Source organism: Mauremys mutica, chromosome 2 (assembly GCF_020497125.1).
Source record: "Mauremys mutica isolate MM-2020 ecotype Southern chromosome 2, ASM2049712v1, whole genome shotgun sequence".
Classification (NCBI taxonomy): Eukaryota; Metazoa; Chordata; order Testudines; family Geoemydidae; genus Mauremys; species Mauremys mutica.
In genome coordinates, this window is record NC_059073.1 from 69,015,355 (window position 1) to 69,028,514 (window position 13,160).

A 13,160-nucleotide genomic window follows, 5' to 3' on the forward strand; every position below is an offset into this window, starting at 1 on the left:
ACTACTTGCAAATTCTTCAGTGGCAGGCTCATGCATATCCTCATGTGGAATACACATAGGGATCAGCGCTCAAAGAAAAACGGAATGATCTTCCCACTTCAAAACCTTAAATCAACAACAATTATTGACTATTAATACAATCAAGTAATTTATCCTATGAATCCTGAAGTCCCTTGAGCTTCAGCTTTTCATTGTATTAATTTCATGAAACATTTATATCAGAATACTCTGCAGAAGGATAAACAACTTGTTCTTGATTACGTACGAGAGTCATGGGGAGTATTACTCAAACACCAACGTTTCTGTAAAATTTAGGAGTCCGGAATCTCTTGTTGTTATAATACTCAAACATTACACTACACAGCAATTTACATCCTTCAAGGGACTGTATAAAATATTTATACTATGGCTATATGTGGTGGCTACCCTTGTGATTAAAGTTACATTCCAGTTAATTATAAACTAACGCAGGTCTTAGAAAATGCAGTCTCTTCTTAACAAGAGAGGCATATTTAGAATAGAAGCCTCACTACTCATTTAGATTCCTCCTGAAAACTCATTAATTCCATAATCACTACAACAGACTATCTTACTAACCCCCTAGTTTATTCCCTCCTCTGCTTTCCTATTGTATACTGGCCTCTCTACCTTCACAGAACTACACTGGACTTAATTTGTGCAGGTACAAGGATCTTCCAAGATGGAGCTTCTTTCTGGGTAATAGAGTATGTCAGTCTTTGGCATTGTAAACTCATGGTAAGCCCGACTATCTGTGTGTCTTATGTAGCAATATTGCCAGTGATAAGTAATAAACACATACAACATTTTAATCCATGAGGGGGTAAGCTACAACATGTTTCTGTTAACTAATTACTTTGCCTTTTGAAGTCAAGTAAGGTGAAGGCTAAACATCCTTGATGCCAAAAGTTTGAATTCCCTTTTTCTCCATAAGGACTTACTTTCCAGTCAGTTTTCTTCAGTGGATGCCCATCAATGAATGGGGACATGGAAAAGTTCATCTTCATTTCAGATGTAGCTTGCTGAATCATATCTACATCTTGAGGATGTTGTAATTCAAATTCGTGAAGTGCTTTGGACATATAGAGTGCTGAGTATTAATATTTCTTAACTTAGAAGAGGCATTTGTATGGTTTCTAATGTCCAGATTATACTTAGGACTTAATCCTCCACAATATTTGTGCATACAAGTGGAAAGTGAAAAGGTAGGAGGAGGATGAGATATACGGGGACATGATCCTGCTTTAAAGGAGTGTGCTACTGTGTAGCCTCCAAGTTACTGCTGCTTGTAGCAGTAGTGGGTCCAAAGAGGGTGGATAGCTAAGCACTTCATGTACATGCCGAGGTTTGCACGTATAGCCTGATGTCTCCTCAAAAACACAGCTATTACAGACAGAGTTCCTCTTTTACTCTATACTTGAGTATGGGAATGGGTACTCAACGGCACTAACACAGTGTAAAGGACTAACCCTGTTGGTTATCATTCTCACTTGTTCCACATGTAGCCTACACTTACATCTCAGAGGAAGCACAACAGCTATACGCATCCTGGTGCTCACCTCACATGCAGGATCAAGGCCTGAAGGAAAGGGAAACAGCACCCAAATGGTAGGAAAAAAATCATATATAAAAGAGAGCGAGTGAGCAAGTGAGAGAACATGGTGACAAACACAGCTGGACACCTGAGGATGCTTGTGTGCTTAGAACTTTAGCAGAAAATGGGTAAGTGGAATATCCTTAAGCATTCCTAGCTCACGGGGAAAGTGTTTGGTATTAAAGTGTGCAATGGCAGGTCAAATGCATTGATCACCCCTGCCAGGGTAGACTGGTTACTTCCAATTTGCTGGAATTTGTAAAGCCCTCCCTAACGTCATAGGTTTCCCCACCTTGGCTAAATCTGACCTCCTTGACCAAATCTGCATTGAGGAAGTTGAGGCACAAAGCAACATCTTGAAGTCAAGCAGTGGGATGATCACCCTCAACCTTCCAAGGAAGAGAATGAACACATTCATCTCTTCCCCTCCCGCCCCGACATTTGTGCCTGAAGGCAAGATCACCCTCCTAGCATAAAGTGTTGGCAGACATATGCAGTTCTTAATCACTATCTTGCAAGCTAAAAAAAAAAAAAAAAGAAGAAAATAAATCAAAAGGTTGGAAATGTATCTACCCATCCACGAACTGGGAAATGAATGGGCCAGCATGGTGCTGATAGGACCAACATTAGTTAGAATTTAAGAGGCCTGCCCACTGTAGTCTAACAGGAATCCAAATTGCCCTACAAGTTATAGAGACTGATATCTGGGATAATACCAGTGAACTTGTACCAAGTAAAATGTGTATGCATACACTTTCCCATCCCCTCGCCCCCCAGTTTAAGATAGATGCTGTTATCAAGTATCCAGACCTTCTCAACTGCAGCATAAATAATGGTATAGCCAGTTTTGAGCTTTTGATGAAACACCAGTATAATATAATCCTTTGCCACTATTTGTACAGCACCTAGGAAACTATTGGGTGTTATATAAAGAATTAAGAAAAACATAATGATGATAAATCTTCACTGATAGATTTAAGGCCAGAAACTGTAGAAAGAGCCAACAGTAGCACACAATATTTTAATACAGCAGTGACACTGTAAGTATACATTTAAATGTTGCTTCTAATAAATCCAAACCAACAGTTTCTACTGTCACAGAGGTGTTCAATTTTTAATGGCATTTTGTCCTGAGACTTTGGTCGGTCTTAATGAGAGTTACACTGATTTGACTTATAGAAATGGGTGAACAAGAAGTTATTTATTAGATGTATTTCACCTCTTTCCATTTGCGATTTTTTCCTGCAAGTATGTTGTGGTTCTCAGATTTGCTTATTTAGAATTCAAATGAATAATTCTTGGTGCATATATTGTTCACTACCATGTCATGAAAGATATTTGTTACTTGAAATTCAGAACTTGAACAGTTTTGAGTAGAAACATAGGCCTCATGACAAGTTTCTTTACTCTGGAGGAGTGCAGTGCCTAGAATCATGTTTTATGAAACATATATTAAAAAACAATAAAAATCTTGTCAGAGTATCACTTAAATGTGTCTAAGATAGTCTCCATGCAATAGCAAGGATGTGGCAGGGCAGCAAATACAAACGTCATGCAAGGAAACTGTTTCCTGTGCTATTTCCTTTGTTTAAATAGGCTGAATAAATGTAAACACTATTTTTCACTCTTACAGAGCTTAATACAAGAGCACTACACAGCAGTCAGCATCAAACTGTTTGCTACCCCAAGTGGCTATTAATATACTGAAACTGACTTGGGTATCCACAGCACAGTAGTGGTATGAAATTGAACCAGGACTCAACCACAGCTTCCCATTACAGCAGTTTTAGGTAGAAGTTTGTTTAGTCCTGCATTACTGTGCAAATAGGGACTCAAGGCTAGCAGCAAGCATTTGATTAAACTTCTTTAATGCAACTGAGCTGGTAGGGCATTACTATTTTGCTGTTGCCAGCTTGCTAAAGAATTGGATTTAGGCAGTCTCTGAAATGGCATGTACGGCCATAATTTATCGAACCAACTTTGTTCTTTTTCAGTCTTTGACTTAAAGTGTGCTCCTGAGTCAGCATTGGACTGTAGTTTTATGAGCACACTGCTATATAACGTGTATGGATGCATCACAGTGTAGATATGAATTCCTCTAGAAAACAAATGCGTTGCATTGTAAAAATAAATAAATAAAACAAAGTAAAATGAGTGTCTCAGAAGGATCTAGCACTATGGACACTTCATTTAAAGCATGATTATGCGATAACATCTTTTGGTCAATAAAGACTATAAAATTTAGGATTAATGCTGCAATTCTTTCAGTTCCCAAGCCTAAATTCAAAATCAAAACAAGAACTTTGTTTGTGATGGAGAAATCTGAGCCCATAAACTTTTTGTGTTGCAGGGTTGGTATTTCAAAGGCAAAGCTTTCATTCAAGCAAAAAGGAAAATGGATTATTAAAGTGCATGTTTATATAGTTATTTCAAGGAATTAAACTCAGTCTTCCACATATCTATGTATTTTGCATACCATCATCTTCAATAGGTATGTTAGCCCCGATTGAACACAATGGGCCAATCCCATCAACTTTGCGGAAGAAAAATCTATTTCTGCTCTAATTAGCATGGAGTAATTCATTTTATACTAGCATATTAGGGGCCTGATTCTACAATGTGCATACAGGCAAAGTCCAATTAACATCAGATGTAATTATGCCCAAGTAAGGAGTACAGGATCATGGGCCAGATGCTGTAATTCATTAAGGCACAAAGAGACCATAACCTATCTACAAGGGTCAAGCAAAGTAGTACCCTTTTGGTGGGGAACTACCAGAGAGTCTCTCGGTTTTGCTGACAGCCCTGTATAGTCATCCATCCTACTCACAAGGCATGAATGGCATGTAGTGGACATGGATGGGTTGTGCTGGAACAGAACTCTGATACATTTCTCTTCCCTGTTTAGGATCTATTAAGAACCCTACACCAGTGGCACAACCTGGAGGAGCCCACCAGCTGTTCTAAATCATTTCAGGGATGGGGCTGGTAGGGAGAAACAGGGAGCTGGAAACTGCCCCCTCATATCTCTCCATCCTCTCCTGTTCAGAGTACGTGTTGGGTTTGATCATTTTTGTAGGGGTGGTGTTTAAATAGCAATGTTGCAAAATCTCTTTGTTGCCACTAGGAAAGTACATCCTGGACAACAGCATCATTTGTTTACTGCAGGCTACAGCCAGATCCTCAGCTAGCATAAAATTGACGTATCTGCATTGAACTCAAAGCTATACCAACTTATAGCAGTTGAAAATCTGGCCCCAGAAATGTCCACCCTGACTTAATATTATGAAACAGGAAGCAACAATACATTGTATGCTCTGGAAACCAGAAGAGATCAAGAAGATAAAACTTTTAAATGACAATAGATTCATTCTTTTACAAAGCAGAATTGTCTTTATTTCAACTGGGAGTAGTTGTATGTGCGCTGTGAAAAGATCAGCATAATGACAGTAGTGCAGGCTTTAACCCCTCTTTTTGTGTCTTATGCCCCTTCCTTCCCACACCTACAATTTTGAGAAAGAGCAAGCCAGCTTTTATACAGCTGGGAAAAAAGTGTTGCTAGCATAAAACAAGTCATTTTGCATGGTGGTTTTTATATTATTCTGGGGATTAAATTCCTGAAGAGAGACTAGTACTCTGGGTGTGTCTGGCTGGGTAGAAATTGACGGCTGTGATTATGGTGAGTTTCAAGTTCTTCTCATTCTGAGAAAACATGTGTGCGTCATGGCAGCTGCAGTCCTGGGAAGAAAGTAAATCCTGTGGTTGGGAAATAAATTGATCTTCTGCTTTCTCTTACAAACAGAGGAAAAAGTTATTTTTTTTAACAATTGACATCTGTGGTCCTAAAAGAGGCAGCTGCATCTAGGGGAAATCTCCTTTTAAAATGATCAGTCAAATAACGTTTAAACACTGAATTAAACAAGACGGGTATGGCTCAAAAATCGCTGATCACATTTACTCTAGTATAAGAAACAAAAAGCCCCACAATGGTTTAACAGATCAAAAGCCAGTCTTATGAGTGCTTAATATATTGTTAAAAATACACACAGTAATCAGGATTTCAAAAGGTTTTTTTTTTTTTTAAATGTTAAGTAAACCTTGGATACATTTATATTTCTTGGAGTGTTTTAAAAAGATATATTGCATGGAATGGAATAGTATTACACAGTCTGCAAGAATGTAAAATAAATACCCATGTAAAGAAATACCTCATTTAGGGTAAAATTATGTTCTCAGACTTGCACAGCACAAGTCTAAGCTCTGTCCTACCTATATATTCAGTTCCCACTTCCATCAGTGGGAGTGCTGCCATGCTTGGGGTGGGGTGAGGGGGTGTATTCCTCACATAAAGTTCCACACGTGAAAGGAGAATAGAACATCAGCTGAGGCATGGACCGGAGAGCAGAATGCTATCACATTCATCAAATGTGATTCTCATATTTGTCCTGCTAGTACAAAAGTTTCTTACCAAAAATAAATAAATACATAAAAATATGCCATGGGGAAACCTCGAGAAATATCAAAATCCTGACCCCATCTCCCTGTTAACATGTTTTGAAACCACACATTCTCTTCTTAAAAGTCTGACTTTGGGGCCAAAATTCTCAAAAGTAGCTCTGTAAAGTTATGCTTCTAATTCCACACTTAGGCACCTAACTGGCCTGATTTTTTAAGTGAGCTAAGCACTGAGCAGCTCACACCAAAGTAGAAGGGAGATGATGGCTGGTAAGCGTGAATAATTTGAACAAGACTATTGTCAAGCTTAAAATGAACAACAGAATTGTCAGTGTTAGGCCTAAAACTTCTGGAAATTTTACAGAGCGAGCCTTGTAAAATTAGCTTTAAAAAGCAAGCTTTGCAAAATTAAGCTGCAACTTGTGGTCAGAAGACACCTGCAACCAGACTATGCTTTATGCTGACTCCTATGTGGTGAAATAGGTCATGCCCTCAGGCATGGCTTATAAAACCACATTACTTACAGTTGAGATAATTGGCTATATGGAGATAAGTTATCTCCTAACGATAAAACTAAAACAACCATTGGATATTAAAGCAACCACAATAACCACAGTAAATATTCGGCCTAACCCAATTGGTCAGTCTGTTTTGAGACATGGCTGACAGATAAGATAAAAAGAACAAAGGCATAGAACTGTGTGTATGTTTTGGTCATAAGGGAAACTTGACCAACACCCCCTGAACCAAAGGAACATGCACTTTGTGACCATCTGTACCTGGCCAGTGCGGAAAACAGCTGACTGAAGGGCAACGTATTTTTCGGATGAATGCAGGGTAAAGGTTACAGAGTATAGAAGTCAGGGTTGCTCGAGCTAATTTGATGTCAAGTTGTGTTGACACTATAGTATTAAGAATAGTGGTGTCGGGATAATTTGACTTCAGGTTATATCAATACTGCAGTATTAAAAATAGTAGTAAGTACCTGATGCACAATATTACTTGTACTTGTCTTCAATACAACTTGCCATTTATATTAATCCTTATTTAGTGCTGGTCTTTAATTCTGCTTTTCTCATTTTCTCTGTGTTGCCTTTATAGTTGAAAGTCATTAAAACCCTTTTTTGAGGAATAATCAGTAGTTTTAGTTTCTCTTATACAGACACTGCTCAACCTCATTACATCTTTGTTGTGTGGTGGGAAGTAGCGATCACCCAGGGCCCCATTAGGGTCCTGACGCATGTTTCCTTCTTCCTTTATCTCCGCAGTGAGTACCTTTGAAAGTCAAGCCATTCAGTGCCTAAATATGAACATATGAGCCTAAAATTAGGCATCCACTTTTGAAAGTCTTGACCGTGACTCCGAAGTCTCCAGAGATGTACTCTTATAGTCAAGTATCAGAGGGGTAGCCATTTTAGTCTGTATCTGCAAAAACAACAAGGAGACCGGTGGCTCTTTAAAGACTAATAGATTTATTTGGGCATAAGATTTCATGGATAAAAACCCCCACTCCTTCAGATGCATCTCAGATGCTGCATCTGAAGAAGTGGGATTTTTTTACCCACGAAAGCTTATGCCCAAATAAATCGGTTAGTCTTTAGGGTGCCACTAGACTCCTAGTTGTTCTTACAATAGCACTGTCTTGATTGTATCTCCTGCCAGTAGTCAGCATGCTCATTCACTTGCAATTTAGTTCTCTGGAGATCAACAATTAATCTGCTACTTTAAAGAGGACATAAATATACGTTTTGTAGGATATGATGTACTATATAGTTAAATCAGATTTATAACCAATGAACACACATTCAGGCACATAGCATTAAATTTAAGGGCACAATGAGAGGAGTTACAAAACAAAATGATGCCTAAGAGTAAAGACAAAATGCAAATGAAAAGATAATTGGTGTGACTACAAAGCTAGAATTCTATTTTTCCATACACAATGTATACCAAAAAAAAAATCCCAGGATTTTGAGATAAAGCCAAACACAATGGGAAGTGCTCCCATTTTGATTTATTGTAACATTTTTACTCTGTACACATTTAAATGTCTCAAACGGATGTGTTACAGCTATTTTACTAAATGCAAGCCACGGTGATAATGTTCTTTGCAAGTAAAGAACAGCTCACATTTCAATTTGGTTTCCTGTGACAGAGTTTACAGACTCAAGCTAAGATAGACACCTCAATGAATAGTTACTTTTAGTTAATGATTTGCTTTTCCAGTAACTTCAGCATGCTTTGGATCAGGCCCTAGATGTAAACAGCCACCCTTATAATACCAGGTCCTCTACCACTTAAACCCCATATTAAAGGGGTGGAAGAGGGGGAATGGTAATTGGCAGAACAGTCACTGCTTCCTTGTACTCTGTGCTGATCATACATGGCTTAGCATAGAGGGCAGCAATGGGGACTGGTCAGAGTATCCATGCTCACATGGGCTCAGTGGACAAAACACACCATGCAGTTAGCATCTCCCCTATAGCCCAGATTGCAGTCCCATGTCCTGGTTCCTGACAGAGGAAGTGGTTTTTCCCCCAGTTATTCAGGCCTTAGAGAAGTGAAGTGAATTTCATCCTTGGACATTAAGTTTTCTGGAAGTGAAAATAAATTAGATCGGGGGGGGGGGGGAATTGAAAATGAAGTTAAGTATCTTTTGTCAGAGAAGGCAGAGCTCTGTCACACCATACCAAACTTGGGCTCTGAATAAGAATTTAACAAGCAACAAAGGACTGACAATTTCAAAAAGTAATAACCCTCCAATCCCTAATGTACTGCACATTGTGACACACAAGAACGATACCCAGTATGTTAACTGCTTTATAATAAAAGTCCTTTAATAGCATACTTCAACTTGCCTTTGTAACCTGCTCCTTTTTACATGCTACGATAAGTCCTTTTAAGAAAAAGAGGGTAGATAGAAGAAATAAAACTAATTACAGACATCAAAGATCCCATTATTGGAACGGGAGCAAAGCTGGTTGGTTGGTAGCAGCAGGCATGACTTGAGTGGTAAAGTACTTTTAAATATTGAGAAACAAAGCAGATGAGATAGAAGGGCCATTTCTCAGCACCAGAAGAATGACAAGGAAGTGTTTTCTTTTAAAAATAAAATGTGTCCTCTGATCTATGTTCTTAAATAAGTGACCGAGAGACTGACCCTCCAACATACACAAATGGGTCAAGCAAGTTCAGTTTTTTTGCTAGGTCTTTAACTCCTCTAATATGTCATTGCTATTTGAGTGAAAGTACCATAAAACACAATGATCTTTTGCTGGAAACCCAGGCTCTTAATTTCATTTATGTCTACTATAAACTTCACCTTTATAGCAGATATTTTGCCTTAACAGTATAAATTATTGACACCCAAGACAAAGATAGAATATATACTCAGAATTCTCAACCTGTAACTTTCTTAATGGGGATACCGAGCACTAAAATAAAAGGTGGAAGTGTGCACTTCAAGGCTTTGATCCAGCTCACATAAAGTAATGGAAAAAATCCTATTGCCTTCAATTGGAACTGGAAAAGATCCTTAACCCCTTGCCACCAAGAAATGGAGATTGCTGTTCTTCATGAATTGCTAGCAGTGGAAATGGCACAGTGGAATAAAGTCAGAGAGAACCTTTTAAAAAAGATATAGGGTGTGCCAAAATAGCATAAGACATCTACAATCCGTTAACTCAGTAGTCACAAAATTCAACCCCCTCTCCCCCACCAAAATTTCATTTCTCCTTTTTATGGAATGAACATATTTTGGAGTAGACTATAAAGCCAAGCGATTGAATGGAGCACTCCATTTAATGGAGTTATTTTTAAAGGATAATCCAGTGGCTTTAATAGACTCTGGGAAGTGAACGTCTGGAACCCCTCCCCCCCGAAGTATCTTCTATTTCTCAAAAGTAATTATTGAATGACACTGTTGCAGGATGGATCAGATGCCCTGTTGTAGTAGACATATGTAGACATATGCACTGTTATGAAAACCATCTCACAGTACATGATTTTCACTTTATTTCATTCATGTTGCAGTTAATGCCTTCAAAAATCTACACTGTATACAGTACCTCACTTTTGTATTGTGTTTTAATTAATCAGTTCACCATCTTGCAAATTTTGGCAGACCAGGTCATGGCCAAACCAACAGGACCATTTGCACAGAATGTGCAATAAATCAATACAAACATTTAAAAAAAACAACAACAAAAAAACCAGGAAATGTATTTGAAATTCAAAGCACCTGTGTGAAAATGTAAATGAGTTTATCATACAGTTTCAAAAGAAGAGATAAAACCCCTTCATTTTTAGTTTGGCTCTTCTAACAAAACATTAGTTAATACATACGATGCTGTTTATATGGTTATGGTGTTATATTTTAATCAATAATTTTGCTTGTGATATGTCAAGCTCTGTCACTAAAATGAAGTTGCCAATAGTTGGCTCTGAATAACAAAAGCTTTTCAAAATTAAGCAACAACGACGACCATACATAAATCATTGGTGTAATTGTATGTAACATACTGAGTTATATAGTGCTGTTTTTTATGATGCATACCTCAGAATGGTATTTTCTAGGCATTTATGTATTAGCCTTATTTCCTAAAAACTTTAGGAAACCAGCATGCCGTATTGCAAACTGTGCAACAAGCAATTATTAAATACAACTATTTACCTCTTGCTAATTACATGTAAGATACATAGTGTCACATAACAGGCTCTGTTAATCAGCATTACATTTTTGTGCTCATGTCCTCATTCAGATTCCCATTAGTTTTAGCCACCAAATAAAATAAAGAAAGGAAGACCAACTAATATAACACAATAGCTAACAACAATCCTGATCACACCAGGTGCAGAAAGAGAGAATGCCAATTTATGACCAAATAAGAGATGGGGCCAATCTCAGTTCTATTAAAGTCAATGAGACTTTTGCCAAACATCAATAGTTACAGGATTTTGCTTATTGGGTACAATTTCCACAGAGCTGCTTCTTATACATTGTTTAATATAAAGAAACAAGACCTGCCTAGAATCACAACATCCTTGCATGAGAAGAGAAAACTGCCTTATCATAATCTGCACACAGTAATGCACCTTTATATTTTAACTTAGGGAGTGGGGGAGAAAGAGGGAAACCACCTCATCATCATTCAGTCTCTAGAATCATATCTGGAAGTTTTCCAACAAAGTTTACCTTAACTGAGGGTTTTCTTAGCCAGAAGTATGCTATGTGACTAGTATCCATTACCTACAGAGTGGCTGCTGTGTTTCTTATAAGAAATGCCTGGGAAGTATAAGTGACCACCTGAATAAGGGTAGACCTATTAAAATGGGTCATGTGACTGTACTTAAAGAAGTTCTCAAGAGCAAAGAGGGAAAACTCTGTATTGAATAAAAAAAAGTGAGAGTTATTAGAAAACTCAAGCAAGGAACACAAAAATGAGTTTATCAGGGAAGATCTAGACTGATAAAGCCTGTACCAGTGTAGCATGGGTTTTTTTTTAATATATATATATATATATATACACACAGACTTTATGTGCTTGTACTTTTTTCTGCAGTTAGTATTGTACCTTTGCTAAGCCTGTTTAAGGTTCACATAACAGTTTCTTAAGATGCTCTTTTCCTTGTTGAAGCTATTAATGTCCTATTTATGTTTTAAACTCTGTGTTGAGCAAGAGTTAGGGTGGAGCATAGACTGAGAATTTGCGAGCAATCCAACATGGAACAAAAATGGGTTTAAACAGAAGGAGAAAAAATGCTTCACATACATGAACTAATTTTGCAAATCACACAAATAATTTGATAGGGTCACAAGCCTTGAACCCACCCTTATAAACAACACTGGAGCACTGGCTCTAATAAAGAGACATACTGCCCAACACAGTTGTGAATGACTCTTCTTATGTTAAAAATGAGATCTGGTATTTAAAGGTGTAGTAGTAGTGTTAGGATAAAAAACAAAACCCAACATAATTAAATTCCAGAAATTTGAAGGGAAACATTGATGTGGATTTTGCCAGAAACTCCTGCAAATTTCTATTATCTTTGTGCAGTTCTTCCAAATTCTTTGGTGGGGCTAAATTTGCCGCTATTTAATGAGCTCTAGCTCTGTCCCCAAAAACCAGTGACTCCCCTGGAATGTGCAGAGATCTCAAGGCACTTGGCAATTCTGTGTAAACCACATAGATCCACACTTTCAAGAGTGTTCAGCAGCTACGATGTCAGACAGATTTTCAAAACAGGTCACCACAATATTGCATGATGAACACCCACCTTCGGGGCCGATATGGCACATGAGTTCTTTTGAAAATCTGTCCCCAGTTGTGGATGCAAAACATTTGAAAATCTGGCCCATGGGTCTTTCAAGGTATGAAGTGCCCTCCACTCCCACTGACTCCACAAAGTCTGACAGGAGTGTACTCCACCTTGCAGGACTGAGCCCACAGCTCTGTGTAGAATTTCAGTGCCCCGGCACTGGCTCTGGGGCAACACTCCCCAGCAGCACCATTACTATGATTTTTCCTGCCAATGGCTGCCCTTGGACCACTCCTTAGATGGATGGAGTCAGGTGCCCCACCAATGCAGGGCTCTGTGTAGAGAAAGGTAGAGCAGCCTCAAATTTAGGGAGATGATGATGATGCAGTTTGCCTGCTCTGTCAGTGTGGATTTCAGACCCATGGACCCCCAGTAAAGGAGAAATAGTGTTGTGAAGGCAAATTACATGTCATTTCCCACATTTTGGTGCAGAAGAGGCAAGATGTGGCATGAAGATATAGTTGATCTGATTTGCACCAATATAGTCATAAGATAACTCATCTCACACCTGTTTGCAGAGAGGTTTTAATTTTGGATGGGCTAGAATGGCCACTGTGTTTAAAATTGAAAAAAAAATGTAAATATCTGACTGGAAAAGAAAATGCTAGTGCTCTCATTACAAGGCACACATGTGTGTATCCTGTAAAAGGAGATTGATGTTTCTACATCCATCTGAGTACATGCTCTATTATAACGGCTGGAGCTTTGCATGTGTATCACTCTCTGCCACTCCTCAGTGTTCCATAGTAGAAGATTGGAATTACTGTTTAAGAGC